This window comes from Astatotilapia calliptera, unplaced genomic scaffold (genome assembly GCF_900246225.1).
Source record: "Astatotilapia calliptera unplaced genomic scaffold, fAstCal1.2 U_scaffold_32, whole genome shotgun sequence".
In the NCBI taxonomy this organism is placed as follows: Eukaryota; Metazoa; Chordata; class Actinopteri; order Cichliformes; family Cichlidae; genus Astatotilapia; species Astatotilapia calliptera.
The window spans coordinates 62,428-80,292 of record NW_020535770.1 but is presented as its reverse complement, the minus strand read 5'-3'; the positions used below and the strand labels follow the sequence as shown (position 1 = coordinate 80,292).

At 40.4% G+C, this 17,865-nt stretch overlaps 1 long non-coding RNA gene across 1 annotated transcript; it reads right to left on the bottom strand.

Moving 5' to 3' along the window:
• Nucleotides 1-9,244: 9,244 nt before the first annotated feature.
• On the bottom strand, nucleotides 9,245-13,037 carry LOC113018021 (uncharacterized). The gene is made up of 2 exons (XR_003271660.1): nucleotides 11,971-13,037; nucleotides 9,245-9,547 (listed from the first exon to the last, which is right to left on the bottom strand). It is a non-coding gene; the product is annotated as an uncharacterized LOC113018021 (long non-coding RNA).
• Nucleotides 13,038-17,865: the final 4,828 nt, after the last annotated feature.

Genomic DNA, 17,865 nt, shown 5'->3' with positions numbered 1-17,865 from the left:
AAATTGGGGTTTAGACAACTTGCCCCATTCACCCATTTACGCCCATTCATACAACCACTTTTTCTGTGCTCTTTACTTTAGACTTTCTGAATGCAGGATATTTTATTAAAGCTATTTAGCAGGAGCAAAGCAAAGGATGACTTAAATAATAATAATTAATGTGTCCTGTTTGTGTCATGGTCTGGCTGGCAGACCGTGGGGATATGGGGGAATGAGGACCCAAAACGCATGGTTCTGCGATGCAAACAGTGCACTTTATTTACAGTGAAGGTAACAGATGCACAATAAATCCCCTTTGCTCCCTAGACTCCCATGTGTGTGTTCCCCTCCGACGTCCGTGCTCGTGCTCCCGGCAGTTGTGTTTCTGCACACCCTGTGCATGCTGCCCTTCTAGTCCCTCGTTCCACTTGGAGTCTTAGCTTAATGATCCCATGCCGGTGGGAGCTCCAACACTCTCCTAAGTAGCTCCCCCGACGAGCCCTGATCACCAACAGGTGTGTGGCAGGAACTTCAGGTGTGGCCAGTCCTCCTGCAGGGCCACACCCATCAGGCCTGCATGTGGCTGTTCTCCATCCTCCAGCCACACATGTACACACCCTGCCTCTACATATGAGTGGAACACCGAACACAGCATAGTGCAGAAAAACACACATCCCCAAATAACAACAACAACACTAATAATAATAACAATAATAATAATAATAATAATCCATCCTGCTCACGGACCCCCGAGTCCTCCAGAGCCGGGTCCGTGACAGTTTGTGTCCCACTGCTTATTTCACATCTCCCTCAGCAGCCTTTTCCAGCATTACTTTCAACCAAAGGTGAGCAGTTTGAATTTTTAATCTGAATTTAATATCAGTGTCTCTGATTTTATATGCATTAAAGTTGGTCACAAATGTCAAATCTGTAAAGCAGCACTGTCTGGTTAAATATTTCAATTTATCCTAACAAACTTGAAGCATTTTATTATAGTTTTTTTAGTAGACAGACAAAGTAATTTTAAGCCTCAGTTTTGTACTATATAATGGCCGTTAAGCAAACGACAGGAGCTAGAAAGGTGGCTATCATCATCCATTTTCTGAGGAAACATGCTCAGATATATATATATAGTTAGCGCTTTATTATTTTTGGTTTATTATTTATCTTTTCCTTCCACTCTGTGACATTGAGCAGTACAGAATGTGAAATATTTATGTTCACTTGCAATAAACGACTGTTTTCAGAGGTATAACATTTAAAAGACGTAACGCCGGTACATGTATTCCGTTACTCCCCAACACTGGTAATAAAGAAAACCAGAAACAATTTGGTGAATGCATTTAGGTTTTGGGAAGTTTTGCATTAGGGAGATTTGTGTATGAAAACCTGTAAATGGAAAGATGGCAGGATTTAATCTTTAGTTCAGTTTCATTTCCTTTTTATCAGAAACTGAAAGTGAGTCTTATTGTCGTACTCTTTCATTAAGAACATGACACTTTTTGCCTCCAGCAGGCTTCCTGACCTTGCTTTACATGTGACTTTCCATAGCAGTTATTTTTCTGTTATCTGGACAAGGCTATTTTATTACATATTTTATGTGTTTAATCGTCACAGAGTTAAATATAAGCATCTTTTGACTATGCCTATCTATCTAAACAGCTCTGGAAGAAGGATAGTCATGCATCAACACCACTTCTTCATCTCCCCCACCCCCTTTTTTGTTTTCTGAGTTCTGCTTTTCCCTGCACACCCACTTTACTCTGTCTAGGTTTAGCGTTGTGTTATATGTAGAGATCCACTTTCACTTGCCTTTTGCCAAACAGTCAACTACACCTTTTGCAAAACCGAGTCTCAGTTTTGTTTTTGGACTTTTACTTTTTGCTAGATTTTTCTTTTCACCCTGTTCCAGTGTGTGCCTCCCTGCATTTTTTTTATTTACTTCTCTTATTGTCAACTGTCTTTTTCTGCATTACTTTAAACCAAAGGTAAGTAGTTTAAACTTTTAATCCGAATTGAATAAAAGTTTATCTGAATATAGAATCAGAGCCAATGCATTTAAGGAGCAGTTGATTACAAAGACCTCATTTTCAAGCAGTACTTTTAAAATTAAATATTACAGTTTATCTTTTAGTTTTAGTTTCTTGCATATGGATAATTTTGTGCGAAAAAATTAGGCCTAAGTAGTGGCTGCAGAGATTTGAAGGTGAAGTATTGAAATGTGTCCCTGATGGGTACAGATATTAATACTGATGTGATATGTTAACTGTGAAACATAAAGTGCTGCAACATTGTTCTGCAGTCCAATGTAAACATTTTGTACATTCTCCAGAGCCGTGGGTTGCGCCAGGAAGTTGGGGGTGGGGAGGTTTAGGGTGTAAGACATAAAGTGTACATTGCATTCCTCTTGTCACGATCTAATACGCTCTATAAAGTCTCTGAACTAGCAAACCCAGCTGTACACAGAGCACAAGAATAAACAGTATAAACTGAAACTGATTGGTCCGCACAGCCAAGAAAAACATATCAGATCAAAAATAACTTTTTCATCCACAAAATGGGTGGAGGTCTTAGAATGGAGAACTTAAGACCGTTAGAACTTTTCTATCAAACTCAGCTTAAGTCTGAGAAAAAGTACTCTCCTCTCCTTCCGTTCTTAAAGTGCAAAAGTCTTTAAGTATTTTGTCAGAAATATTTTTTATTCTGTGTCCAGTGACATTATGTTCAGTTGAGGTGTTGCTGCCCATCTTAAATTGGGGTTTAGACAACTTGCCTCATTCACGCCCATTCATACAACCACTTTTTCTGTGCTCTTTACTTTAGACTTTCTGAATGCAGGATATTTTATTAAAGCTATTTAGCAGGAGCAAAGCAAAGGATGACTTAAATAATAATAATTAACGTGTCCTCTTTGTGTCCCACTGCTTACTTCACATCTCCCTCAGCAGCCTTTTCCAGCATTACTTTCAACCAAAGGTGAGCAGTTTGAATTTTTAATCTGAATTTAATATCAGTGTCTCTGATTTTATATGCATTAAAGTTGGTCACAAATGTCAAATCTGTAAAGCAGCACTGTCTGGTTAAATATTTCAATTTATCCTAACAAACTTGAAGCATTTTATTATAGTTTTTTTAGTAGACAGACAAAGTAATTTTAAGCCTCAGTTTTGTACTATATAATGGCCGTTAAGCAAACGACAGGAGCTAGAAAGGTGGCTATCATCATCCATTTTGTGAGGAAACGTGCTCAGATATATATATATATAGTTAGCGCTTTATTATTTTTGGTTTATTATTTATCTTTTCCTTCCACTCTGTGACATTGAGCAGTACAGAATGTGAAATGTTTATGTTGACTTTCATTGCAATAAACGACTGTTTTCAGAGGTATAACATTTAAAAGACGTAACGCCGGTACATGTATTCCGTTACTCCCCAACACTGGTAATAAAGAAAACCAGAAACAATTTGGTGAATGCATTTAGGTTTTGGGAAGTTTTGCATTAGGGAGATTTGTGTATGAAAACCTGTAAATGGAAAGATGGCAGGATTTAATCTTTAGTTCAGTTTCATTTCCTTTTTATCAGAAACTGAAAGTGAGTCTTATTGTCGTACTCTTTCATTAAGAACATGACACTTTTTGCCTCCCGCAGGCTTCCTGACCTTGCTTTACGTGTGACTTTCCATAGCAGTTATTTTTCTGTTATCTGGACAAGGCTATTTTATTACATATTTTATGTGTTTAATCGTCACAGAGTTAAATATAAGCATCTTTTGACTATGCCTATCTATCTAAACAGCTCTGGAAGAAGGATAGTCATGCATCAACACCACTTCTTCATCTCCCCCACCCCCTTTTTTGTTTTCTGAGTTCTGCTTTTCCCTGCACACCCACTTTACTCTGTCTAGGTTTAGCGTTGTGTTATATGCAGAGATCCACTTTCACTTGCCTTTTGCCAAACAGTCAACTACACCTTTTGCAAAACCGAGTCTCAGTCTTGTTTTTGGTCTTTTGCTTTTAGCTAGATTTTTCTTTTCACCCTGTTCCAGTGTGTGCCTCCCTGCATTTTTTTTTTTACTTCTCTTATTGTCAGAAGAAGAAGGAAGAAGGATAGTCAGATCCTGTTGTTCTGCTTTGTCATCAATGTGTGTTTCTGATGAAATAGTACATGAGAATAATCTGAATAAGTTGAAACAGCACCTCTGTTTGTCACCAAACTCATTGTTGCTGTTGTAAGTGATGTAACTTTTTCTTCTTTGTTATTTTTATTTAATTTATTATTATTCATTTTTGCAAAGTTTTTTTGTTTTTCTTTCTTTTTCTACTTGACCCCTTTAACTCTTTGACATACAGACAACAATGAACCAAGACAGTTTCTACATTTGACAAACATCCAGCCACTCTCGTCAGCCCTTCCTGCTTTTCTCATTCCCTGATCGGCAGATCAGGTTTTACTTTGTTTCTGACCATAGCTGGACTGGCCATTGGGCATACCGGGCATTTGCCCAGTAGGCGGTGATTTTTCGTTTTTTGATGGGCAGATGTTTTTTTGTTTGTTTGTTTTGTTTTGTTCTGTAACGGTATAAACAATGAAAGTTCATGGATTGGCCAAAGTGTCATGATAAACTCTGGGCTGGACCAATTACAGCCGAATCCCACACAAATATCCCACGGATATTTAGGAGGCAGGCTGGAGCAGCAAGCGATCGAACCACCACACTCTGAGTGAGACCAGGTGACCTGCTCCTCAGCTACAGCCACCCCAGGTGAGAGCTAGACACCATTTATGACCAACAGGTGATCGTTCCTCAGGTGTGACATCATCACCTGAACCAACAACATGCCTCACATCGAGCTTCATCCTCAGGTTTGACTTTGTTTAAATACAGTTTTAAACTTAACAGCCAATCAGCAGCCAGAGATTCATGCTTATTTAAGGGAACCCCGGCTGTTAAGACATGTTTGTGCTAAAATATGTACTGTGCTTTCAATAACATATATGTGGTATTAATGGGGGCGATCGTGGTTCAAGAGTTGGCAGCTCGTCTTGTAATCAGAAGGTTGCCGGTTCGAGCCCCGGCTTGGACAGTCTCGGTCGTTGTGTCCTTGGGCAAGACACTTCACCCGTTGCCTACTGGTGGTGGTCAGAGGGCCCGGTGGCGCCAGTGTCCGGCAGCCTCGCCTCTGTCAGTGCGCCCCAGGGTGGCTGTGGCTACAATGTAGCTGCCATCACCAGTGTGTGAATGGGTGGATGACTGGATATGTAAAGCGCTATACAAATACAGACCATTTACCATTTAAAATAGTTACTCCTCAGCCTCCTTTAGCAGTAATGATATCTGTAACAAATGTAGCATATTTGCAGCTCTGGAGGCCAGGATTACTGAATTGGAGACTCGGCTTCGCACCCTTCATTCACTCGTAGCTAGCCAGGCCCCTGTAGCTGGTGCAGCCGAAGATAGCGTAGGCCCCGCTAGCTGTTCCCCGGCAGACCCCAAGCAGCTGGGGAAAGAGGGTGGCTGGGTGACTGTGAGGAGGAACATAGTCCTAAACAGAAGCCCCAGGTACACCACCAAGCCGTTCATGTGTCTAACCGTTTTTCCCCACTCGGCGACGCACCCGCCGGGGGTCAAACTCTGGTAATTGGTGATTCTGTTCTCAGACATGTGAAGCTAGAGACACCGGCAACCATAGTCAATTGTCTTCCAGGGGCCAGAGCAGGCGACATTGAAGGAAATTTAAAACTGCTGGCTAAGGGTAAACGTAAATTCAGTAAAATCATAATTCACGTCGGCAGTAATGACACCCGGTTACGCCAATCGGAGGTCACTAAAATCAATATTGAATCGGTGTGTAACTTTGCCAAAACAATGTGGGACTCTGTAGTTTTCTCTGGTCCCCTCCCCAATCAGACCAGGAGTGACATGTTTAGCCGCATGTTCTCCTTAAATTGCTGGCTGTCTGAGTGGTGTCCCAGAAACGATGTGGGCTTCATAGATAATTGGCAAACCTTCTGGAGGAAACCTGGTCTTATAAGGAGAGACGGCAGCTCTCATTTCTAGAAATATGGACAAATTAATTAAACCCCCCCATAATATGACTATCCAGAGTTGGGACCAGGAAGCAGAGTTGCAGTCTTACACGCCTCTCTGCAGCTTCTCTCCTCCTGCTACCCCCCCCCCCCCCCACCAAAAAACCCATCTCCATAGAGACTGTGTCAGCTTCCAAAAAGACAAAAAACAAACTAAAAACCAGCAACAAACAACTTAAACATAAACAATTACAAAGAAAGAACAATACAGTATCCACATCTGAACCAAAGAGTAAAACAGTGAAATGTGGATTATTAAATATTAGTCTCTCTCCTCCAAGTCTCTGTTAGTACATGACTTAATAATTGATCAACAAATCGATTTACTCTGCCTTACAGAAACCTGGTTTTAGCAGGATGATTATGTTAGTTTAAATGAATCAACACCCCCGAGTCATTCTAACTACCAGAAACCTCGAAGCACAGGCCGAGGGGGCGGTGTGGCAGCAATTTTTCACACCAGCCTATTAATTAATGAAAGACCAAGACAGACTTTTAATTCATTTGAAAGCCTGATGCTTAGCATTGTCCACCCCAGCTGAAAAATTTTAGAAACCAGTCATATTTGTTATCATCTATTGTCCACCTGGGCCTTACACAGAGTTTCTGTCTGATTTCTCAGACTTTTTATCTGATTTAGTGCTCAGCTCAGATAAAATAATTATTGTGGGTGATTTTAACATCCATGTAGATGCTAAGAATGACAGCCTCAACATGGCATTTAATCTGTTATTAGACTCAATTGGCTTCTCTCAAAATGTAAAAGAACCCACCCACCACTTTAATCACACTCTAGATCTTGTTTTTAACATATGGCATAGAAACTGAACATTTAACAGTGTTTCCTGAAAACCCTCTCCTGTCTGATCATTTCCTGATAACATTTACATTTACAATAATTGATTACACAGCAGTGGAGAGTAGACTTTATCACAGATGTCTTTCTGAAAGCGCTGTAACTAGGTTTAAGAATGTAATCCACCCACTGTTATCATCTTCAATGACCTGTACCAACACAGAGCAGAGCAGCTATCTGAACGCTACCCCAACAGAGGTCAATTATCTTGTTAATAATAATTTTACCTCCTCACTACGTACGACTCTGGATACTGTAGCTCCTGTGAAAACTAAGGTCTCAGATCAGAAGTACCTGACTCCGTGGTATAATTCTGAAACACGTACCCTAAAGCAGATGACTCGTAAGCTGGAGAGGAAATGGCGTGTCAAAAATTTAGAGGATCATCATAATTGGAGAAATATTTTGCTGATTTATAAGAAAGCCCCCCCCGCAAAGCCAGAACATCTTACTATTTGTCACTGATTGAAGACAATAAGAACAACCCCAGGTTTCTCTTCAGCACTGTAGCCAGGCTGACAAACAGTCAGAGCTCTTTTGAGCCAACCATCGTTAACTAGTAATGACTTCATGAACTTCTTCACAAATAAAATTCTTATCATTAGAGAAAAAAATTACCAATAATCATCCCACAGATGTAACATTATCTACAGCTACTTTTAGTACCGTTGATGTTAAGTTAGACTCTTTTTCTCCAATTGATCTTTCTGAGTTAACTTCTATAATTACTTCCTCCAATCCTCCGTGTCTTTTAGACCCCATTCCTACAAAACTGCTCAAAGAAGTCCTGCCATTAATTAATGCTTCAATCTTAAATATGATCAACCTATCTCTAATAATCGGCTATGTACCACAGGCCTTCAAGCTGGCTGTAGTTAAACCTTTACTCAAAAAGCCATCTCTAGACCCAGCAGTCTTAGCTAATTATAGGCCAATCTCCAACCTTCCTTTCATATCAAAAATCCTTGAAAGAGTAGTTGTCAAACAGCTAACAGATCATCTGCAGAGGAATGGCTTATTTGAAGAGTTTCAGTCAGGTTTCAGGTTTCAGGTCCTGATTGTTACCCAGTGTTTTGTGTTTAAGTTCTACTTCCTGATTATTAGTTACTCATGGTTTTGTTCTCTTGATGTTATTTGTTGTTCTGCCTTCTAGTTTAAGTCAGTGTCTTCCTTGTGTTCCATGTGTCATATTCCTTCAGTCTGTCTCTCAGTGTCAAGTCCGTGTCTTTGTGAATTGTCTTTTGTTTCCAGTTTTATTTTGATAGTCCCAGCCCTACGTGCAGTGGGTCTAGTTTTGCTTCCCCTTCTCTCATTAGTTCTAATTTCTCCCAGGTGTGTTTCCACCCTGTCTCCAGTTCCCTGATTATTTACCAGTGTGTATTTAAGCCCTGTGTTTGCTCTGTGTGGTGTTGTACCCTCTCTTTGTGCTGTGGTTCTCTTGTCACGTTTTAAGCCTGTGTTGCCTTGTGTTTAGTTTCCAGTGCCAGTTTAGCTTAGATTGCTGTGATTCCTAAAATCAGACCAAGAGTAAAGTTTATAAAAAGAATATTACAGGTAATTTTAAAAAACAAACAAAAAACAGCCAAATCCTGGAATATAAAGCCATTAAAATGTTCCTAATATAAACACGTTTCACACACATGAAGCCATTCATAGATCACTCCTAAAAATTATTTTGCTTGGTTTGCTCGTCTGATGCTGTGACAAGGCCACTTCTCCAGAATTGCAAACCACTCAATGGAGAATTTGCTGGTGACTGGTGTTTACACCCTGGCACAGTGGTAGCACAAAGCTCTGTATCTGTGAGGTCACAGCGATATGATGAAATGAAACAAACATCAAGATTAACAAATATGTGTGTTGAAAATGTAAGAGAGGCTGAAAAGAACACATCAAAGTACGGAGTAAAATAAGTATCCTTGCTTTCCAGACTTCCTTTGTTTGACATTGTGTTTCCTTGTGTGGATTTGTACCCTAATATTTGCACTCAGTTTTAGTTGGTGTGTGTGTCTTTGGTTTAAATGCATGTAGGTACAACAGCAGTCTTCACATGTTAAGGCCTGCATCAGCAATGAGCACATCTATATAGTCTTCATAGCTGCTGTTGATATCCCAGGATAGGGATACCATATCATTTGCACAGATAATAACTTGTTTGCACGCATAATAAATGGTGTTGGTGGTGGTTGTGCAAGAGGTCGTTGGTTTTGAGGAAAATTAGGAGTGGGTATTCAAGCTAGTGTGCAAATCACTTCTACCTGTAGCATTCCAGCCAGACTTTATTCAGACGATGCACTCAATGATCATTACGGATGGACCATGGTGGGGTATTCCAACCCATTTATTCACAAATTGCCATAGACACATCGTAAGAGCTGTAATCATAACATAAAACAAATAAACATTCACTTGATATAACCACGTTTCTGTTATGCTAATCAATTCACAGAAAAGGCACAGGAGGTGCTAGCATCAGCCTGCTAGATCGCTCATAAACTTATTAACAATCAAGTAATACATTTACAAATTGTCCGAAATGTAAACAACAAGTACAACACACAAACATACCTGTTCGCCTTCCAGCTAGATGCTAATTTTAAGATGGATGGAAAACGATAACCTTCTCATTAATCCTTTCTGCGGCAAGCAGTTGCGGTACGATCTTCCTTCCCGGAAGTTGCCCGTTCCGAATTTCAAAATAAGAGTTTAATCTATATTATAAGGTATAATTCGTTCAGGGATTTAACTATTTGAAAACTATCAAATAAACAAATAATCTGGGTCATTTACACTCCCACCAAATCATTAGTGTTCAAAAACATAACTCCATAAACATAGGAAGAAAGAACACAATGATTTCATAATACAAATAATGACCAAACAACAGAAGCATAGTATGCAAGGAATGGACTAGTCACCTTCCAACAATAAGACTAGTTTTTGAACTGGCCGTTCGAGCACTGACCGCTTAGTAAGACGTTCACCATTTTTGCCAAGTTTCCTGTCACCTAGACAGAGCTTCACTCTCCTAACCAGTCCATCTCTGTCCATTGTAGTCTCTACGACTCTTCCCAACCTCCATTCATTTCTGGGCAAGTCTTCATCCTTCATTATGACTATATCCCCGATCTGCAGGTTTCTCTTTGGGGTGTGCCAGCGTTGTCTAAAGGCAATGTTGGCTAAGTACTCTTTCTGCCAACGGCTCCAGAACTGCTCGGCCAAATATTGTACGTGGCGCCATCTCTTTCCTGCACTGTAGAGAGGCCGATTGACTTATCCTTGTTGATCCTTCGAAGAATGCGAGCCACTGCACAGATGGCGCGAGTCCAGGATGAGAACTTTGCCAGCCGATAAGTAAGAGAATCTTGTTCTACAGTTTCCGTGTTTAGAGTCCGTGTTTCCTTAACTTCTGGATCTCCGACTGACAGTTCCGGAGCCACCTCTTCTGAGAGGTCAACTCCCTTTTCCCATAGAAATGCAGGGCCGGTAAACCAGTCCGATGATATTAGCTCATGGACAAAACAACCTCTAGAAGCACGATCCGCAGGATTCTGGTCAGTAGGGACGTATCTCCATTGCCTTTGATTCGTGTAGAGATGTATCTTCTGGATACGGTTGGCTACGAATGTATGAAAACGTCGAGCCTCATTATTGATGTACCCTAGTACAACCTTGGAATCGGTCCAAAAATGCTCTTCAATGTCCGCATATCCAAGTTCTTCCTTCAAAACATTGCTGGTTTTCACAGAGATGACTGCAGCCGTCAACTCTAATCTTGGGATCGTGGTGACCTTTGTTGGGGCGACGCGAGATTTGGCCATGACTAAAGCACAGTGGATGTCTCCTTCTTCATTGCTAAGCCTTAGATATGAACACTGTCCATAGCCAGTAGTGCTTGCGTCGGAGAAGTGATGTAACTCACGTTTAATAACCCTTCCGAAATCTGCCGGGGCATAACTTCGGGGTATATTTATCCTCTCCAAGTTGTTGAGGTCGTTTTTCCATTTCTCCCACCGTGGACGAAGTTCGTTGGTTAGAGGGTCGTCCCAACCTGTTCCATGGCAGCACATCTGCTGCAGCACTTCCTTTCCAATGAGCAAAAAGGGGGCTATGAGACCCAAGGGATCGTACAGGGATGCAACAATGGACAATATGCCTCGACGTGTTGCAGGCTGTTCCTTAAGGTTGGTGCTGATCTTCAGGCAGTCTGATTCGACGTGCCATTGGATACCCAACGCTCTCTCTGAAGGTAAGTTATCAAAGGCAAGGTTGAGGTCTTTAATGTCTGATGCACGTTCAGTTGCTGGTATGCTTACCAGGACAGCTTTGTCATTGGACACAAACTTGTGGAGCCTAAGACCACCCAGGGCACAAAGTTTTCTGGCTTCTTCTGCTAACTTGATAGCCTTCTCTGAGCTGTCTGTACTTGTGACTCCATCGTCGACATAGAAATTTCTCAGAATGAACTGAGAGCCTAATGGGTATCGGTCTTTATTTTCTGTAGCCAAATGCTTCAATCCGTAGTTCGCACAGCCGAGCGCCTCATCATCAAAGATCTGCAGAGACAAACATATTCGGAGGAAGTGCGGCTACTGAAGAAAGGTTGTCAGCTGCCACCTCATAACAAGCTACATCACCTCAACCCCTTCTTGGACAACAATGGTGTGATTAAGGTGGGAGGTCGACTCCGTGATTCAAACCTTCCTCTCTCAGTTAAACACCCTACCATCATTCCAAAGGAACATCATGTTACAAGGATGATCATAGCATACTGTCATGAAGAAGTCAAACATCAAGGCAAGGGAATGACTCTCAGTGCAATTAGGACAAGAGGTTACTGGATACCAGGAATTGGCAGGACGGTTGCATCCTATCTTCGCCGATGTGTAGTTTGTCGGAAGCTTCGGAGACGGACAGAAGAACAGAAAATGGCCGATCTCCCTCCAGAGCGAGTAAATCCATCTCCACCCTTTACCTACTGTGGAATGGATTGCTTTGGACCCTTCTATAGCAAGCAAGGACGTAGTGTGCGAAAACGATAACCTTCTCATTAATCCTTTCTGCGGCAAGCAGTTGCGGTACGATCTTCCTTCCCGGAAGTTGCCCGTTCCGAATTTCAAAATAAGAGTTTAATCTATATTATAAGGTATAATTCGTTCAGGGATTTAACTATTTGAAAACTATCAAATAAACAAATAATCTGGGTCATTTACACTACCTGCTCCCGGATATCAACAGCAACTTTCTGCCTATGCAAATAAGAAACCAGTTTATTAAAAAAAAAACAAAAAAAAAAACCTTCAGGGTGTGCAACTTGGCTTCACTCTCTGGTATCTGCATTACTTTCAACACCTTCTATAACATATCTAACTCCACACATCTAAACTCAAGTTGCTAGAATGATTTTTTTTTCTATTTCTTCTAATCAACATGAATTTACAGATTTATCTGAGTAATGACGCAGTGTTTAAGATCTGCTGTTCTGTTGCGTAACACAAAATATGTCACCATGTGATCTGTGTCAGTGGTGGGAGGGGACTATTCATACATAGTGCAAAATACACAGAAGAAACAGACTTCAGTTCAGTAGAAGAGACCACATGTAAGTAGATACTGAATCAGTCTATTATATTTGTCATTGTCCTGGGTCTTAGTCCCAGCATTTTTTGTTGTTGTTATGAACTCACGGTTCTTTTTCTTCAATCTCAGGAATAATTTCACTTGATACTTTGCATTTTGCCCAGAGTTCAGTATTTCATAGGGGTTCTGAGGTTTGTTATCTATATTTATAGTCTCCGGTTTCTTGTTTAATTTTGTTGGTTCTCTTTTGTTTCCTAGTCTTGTTTATGTGTTTTGTCCTTAGTGTCTCTTTTGTTAAGCCTATCGTGTCTCTGTGGTTTGCCTTCTGTGTGTGTGAAGCGCATGCATTTTAGTCCAGGTAAATCTCAGACATTTCCTGTCTTATTTTGGTGACGTTTTGTCTCTTGTAGTAGCTTGTAGTATGTCTGTGAATGTTCTCAGTCATCCAGGTCAGGCTTGTCTAAGAAGTTTGGAAAGAGAAGCATCTGGACTTCTTTAAATTGCTTGAAGACGTTTCACCTCTCATCCGAGAAGCTTCTTCAGTTCCTGGGTCAAATGGTGGAGAGTCCCAGATTTAAACCCTATTGGAGTGTCCCCTAAGATGGACATGGACCCCCTATTGATCCTCTACCTAATCACATGAGCCAAGGTGTGAAAACAGGTGTTGTCACAATCAGCCAAGGTTTGGGGTGAGCTCATTGTGAAACCTAGCCCCACCCTATCATGTGATTTCCTGAGGTCAGAAGGCCCTATGATGTGTGTGGGTGTTGAGGTGTCTGGGAAGGGATCTCAAAACTGGATTATACAGGGAGTGCAGAATTATTAGGCAAGTTGTATTTTTGAGGAATAATTTTATTATTGAACAACAACCATGTTCTCAATGAACCCAAAAAACTCATTAATATCAAAGCTGAATGTTTTTGGAAGTAGTTTTTAGTTTGTTTTTAGTTTGAGCTATTTTAGGGGGATATCTGTGTGTGCAGGTGACTATTACTGTGCATAATTATTAGGCAACTTAACAAAAAACAAATATATACCCATTTCAATTATTTATTTTTACCAGTGAAACCAATATAACATCTCCACATTCACAAATATACATTTCTGACATTCAAAAACAAAAGAAAAACAAATCAGTGACCAATATAGCCACCTTTCTTTGCAAGGACACTCAAAAGCCTGCCATCCATGGATCCTGTCAGTGTTTTGATCTGTTCACCATCAACATTGCGTGCAGCAGCAACCACAGCCTCCCAGACACTGTTCAGAGAGGTGTACTGTTTTCCCTCCTTGTAAATCTCACATTTGATGATGGACCACAGGTTCTCAATGGGGTTCAGATCAGGTGAACAAGGAGGCCATGTCATTAGTTTTTCTTCTTTTATACCCTTTCTTGCCAGCCACGCTGTGGAGTACTTGGACGCGTGTGATGGAGCATTGTCCTGCATGAAAATCATGTTTTTCTTGAAGGATGCAGACTTCTTCCTGTACCACTGCTTGAAGAAGGTGTCTTCCAGAAACTGGCAGTAGGACTGGGAGTTGAGCTTGACACCAACCTCAACCCGAAAAGGCCCCACAAGCTCATCTTTGATGATACCAGCCCAAAGCAGTACTCCACCTCCACCTTGCTGGCGTCTGAGTCGGACTGGAGCTCTCTGCCCTTTACCAATCCAGCCACGGGCCCATCCATCTGGCCCATCAAGACTCACTCTCATTTCATCAGTCCATAAAACCTTAGAAAAACCAGTCTCGAGATATTTCTTGGCCCAGTCTTGACGTTTCAGCTTGTGTGTCTTGTTCAGTGGTGGTCGTCTTTCAGCCTTTCTTACCTTGGCCATGTCTCTGAGTATTGCACACCTTGTGCTTTTGGGCACTCCAGTGATGTTGCAGCTCTGAAATATGGCCAAACTGGTGGCAAGTGGCATCTTGGCAGCTGCACGCTTGACTTTTCTCAGTTCATGGGCAGTTATTTTGCGCCTTGGTTTTTCCACACGCTTCTTGCGACCCCGTTGACTATTTTGAATGAAACGCTTGATTGTTCGATGATCACGCTTCAGAAGCTTTGCAATTTTGAGACTGCTGCATCCCTCTGCAAGATATCTCACTATTTTTGACTTTTCTGAGCCTGTCAAGTCCTTCTTTTGACCCATTTTGCCAAAGGAAAGGAAGTTGCCTAATAATTATGCACACCTGATATAGGGTGTTGATGTCATTAGACCACACCCCTTCTCATTACAGAGATGCACATCACCTAATATGCTTAATTGGTAGTAGGCTTTCGAGCCTATACAGCTTGGAGTAAGACAACATGCATGAAGAGGATGATGTGGACAAAATACTCATTTGCCTAATAATTCTGCACTCCCTGTATTGTTTAGTCAAAGCTGTTTACTTTCAAATATATATTCCAAATCTAGTCTGAATTAGAATATATGTTATAATAATCGGAAATAATTTCAATAAATCATTCACCACTAAAAGGCATCAGGTATTGCACATTACTCTCCATAAAAATGGATCAGTCTGGTAATCTGTCCACGAACCAGCTTGCCGGTTTTTGGTATTTCTTTTTTTTTTTTTTTTTTTTTTTGTGTGTCCCGTTTGGATCTTTAGCCATCAGAATTGTTGTCTTAAGGCCAAGAAAGATGCCAAGCGGATTTATTTTACCAAGTGGATCATCATGGCCTTGCCATATTGGTCCATTTGATTGACCTTTATTATAATTATGTATTTATTTTATTTTCGGTTGCAACAAACGGGACAGACATGACTGAGGGATAGGACAGGGAGAAAGAATGAAAGAAAGAGAGGGAGAGAAAGAAAACCAGAGGGGAGAAGAGATGGTGAGAAAGTGGGGAAGAAAGAAAGAAAAACAAACAAATTTAAAGTGAAAAGAACACAAAACACTGCAAACCACAACACAATTAAATATAAATTATAATATGAAAACAAAAAGAACATGCATATTCTCTGTCATATGGACCTGCATGAATAAACTTTCTCAATCCTTTATCATCTGCAACCGAAAATAGTTGTGGATGATTACTATACCTTTCTAATGTTGTTGTCCCTGCCTCTCTTTCTCTCTCTCTGGCTCTGTTCCTGTGCTACTGAGTGTAACTACCGCCCCTCCCCCTCTGCCCAGCGTAAAGCACAAGGCTCGCGTGCAGAGTGAAGCGGAAAAAAAGTGCGAGAGAGAGGCTGAGAGAAAGAAAAAAAAAAAAAAAACCACGTGACGGCTCGCGATAAGGAGCCGGCTCGCGTCGTTCACGTCAAAGAGCCGGCTCTAAGAGCCATTTCGTTCGCGAACGACCCATCACTAATACTAAGGAGAGCTTAAGTTTGAGCAGGTACCAAAGCAAATCATTCGTACTGTACAAATAATGTAAATATGACGGTGCATCACGAAAGATTGATATCAAACTGATCACTTGACCCATATTACGTTACTTGCTCTTCAAGTGAATCAACAAATGGCGAAATGAAAAGCCGAACAGATGCTATTTTTTTTTAGAGAGTCTTAGCTTACGTGTGTTTATTTCATATTTTCAGTTCTTACCCTCCCCGACTAAATCAGTTTCAGTTATGTACTGAAATATAAGAATGGACATTAGAGGCTTCTTTCAAAGAAAAAACTCAGGTAAATGTTATTTTATATATTATGCTTTGTATGTTGTTCAGTATATTTCTATGCAAAACAAGAGGGATTTCAGTACACAGCAGGATATTCACATTTGTAACCAGATATTTACATACACTTTAGGGAGAAAACATTTTTACTGTACAACATCAATTTAGAGTAAACTTTTGTTTTAGAAAAATATTGAAATATCTTTTGAATTAGTTAAATGTCAGAATAAAGAGAGACAGAGCTGTCTATTTTTTATCACTTTCATCAAATTTAGGAGTACATATACACTAAGTTTATTGTTAATTAATAAGAAAACTCCAGACGATTCCATTCTGAGCTGAAGAAGCTTCTGATAGGTTAGTAGAGTCCAGGTGAGTAAACTGGTGGCACAGCTGTGGATGCATATAAGGCAAAACACAGAGCCTGTTTCTGTGACATGGGAACATCAAGAGATGTCAACCAAAACACCAGGAAAAGAACTGTGGAGCTCCATAAGTGTGGCTCAGTTTTGCATACAATTTGGTGCCATTTGCAATTAAGAAATACAGATAATTTCTCTCCTTACTCTTAAAGTTAACAAATATGTTTTTTATATTTATCAATCTAAAAAAATAAACATTTAGTCTGATTTGATGTTACAATTAAAAAAGTGTTTGTGTTTTGATCTGAAGAGTACATAAATATGTGGTTTCAACTGTATATTTGATGATTGTCAGCACAAAGAGGGAGAGAGGAACAGAGAGAGAGGAACAGAGAGAGAGGAACAGAGAGAGAGAGAGGAACAGAGAGAGAGGAACAGAGAGAGAGGAACAGAGAGAGAGAGAGGAACAGAGAGAGAGAGAGGAACAGAGAGAGAGGAACAGAGAGAGAGGAACAGAGAGAGAGAGAGGAACAGAGAGAGAGAGAGGAACAGAGAGGGAGATGGAGAATGAGGACAGAACAGAGATGTTAGTCAAATGGTTGTTTACCAAAAGTATCACCGTATCATAGGTCCTCATGTATCTCGTACCTAGTGTTTCTTTTTAGGTTTGCTATTTTTCAAATTCTACATTTATTAAGCTTGAACATTTATTAGGCTTGTTTGCACAACAAGGCTAAATAATTATATAAACTTTTCTCAATCTAAATAGTGGACTTTGGTAGAATTAAAAAATAAGTGTAGTGCAGGTCTATGATGATTTTTAGTGCTACTATCATCTAGTTCTGGTTCTGTCTTGGTTAAGTCCTAAGTAGTCCTGATTTTGAACTGTTGTAGTCCTGTTTTAATTCCGGATCAGTTCTGGGTCTGGTTGAATTGGGGTTTAGTCCTCGTGTCTTGATACAGCCCCGACTTTGTTCTGCCCTGCTGCTTAATTAAAAAACTAGTTTAAGGTGTCCTGCATGTGTGATATATATTTTTCCCTATATGAAGTCATTCTTTTTTGAACAAAACTCAGAACAGAGCCTATCAATCTTTCAGTCATTTCTAACCCCCCCAAAAAAAAAAACAAAACCAAAAAAAAACCCCACATGCATACTATCCTTTAGGGCTAAGCCCCGGGTGTTTCAAATGTCTGGCTCCGCCTCTGCATTACAGCATCTAGTTATGATTAAAATACATTTGTGAGAAAAATGACTCCTTAAACCCAAATTAATGTGATAAGAACTACTTAAAATAGCAGATGGAACTCTAGAAAAAAGGTTTCTGAGGAGAAGGCTTTCATTTTAGTCGGTCTGACCCCAGTGCC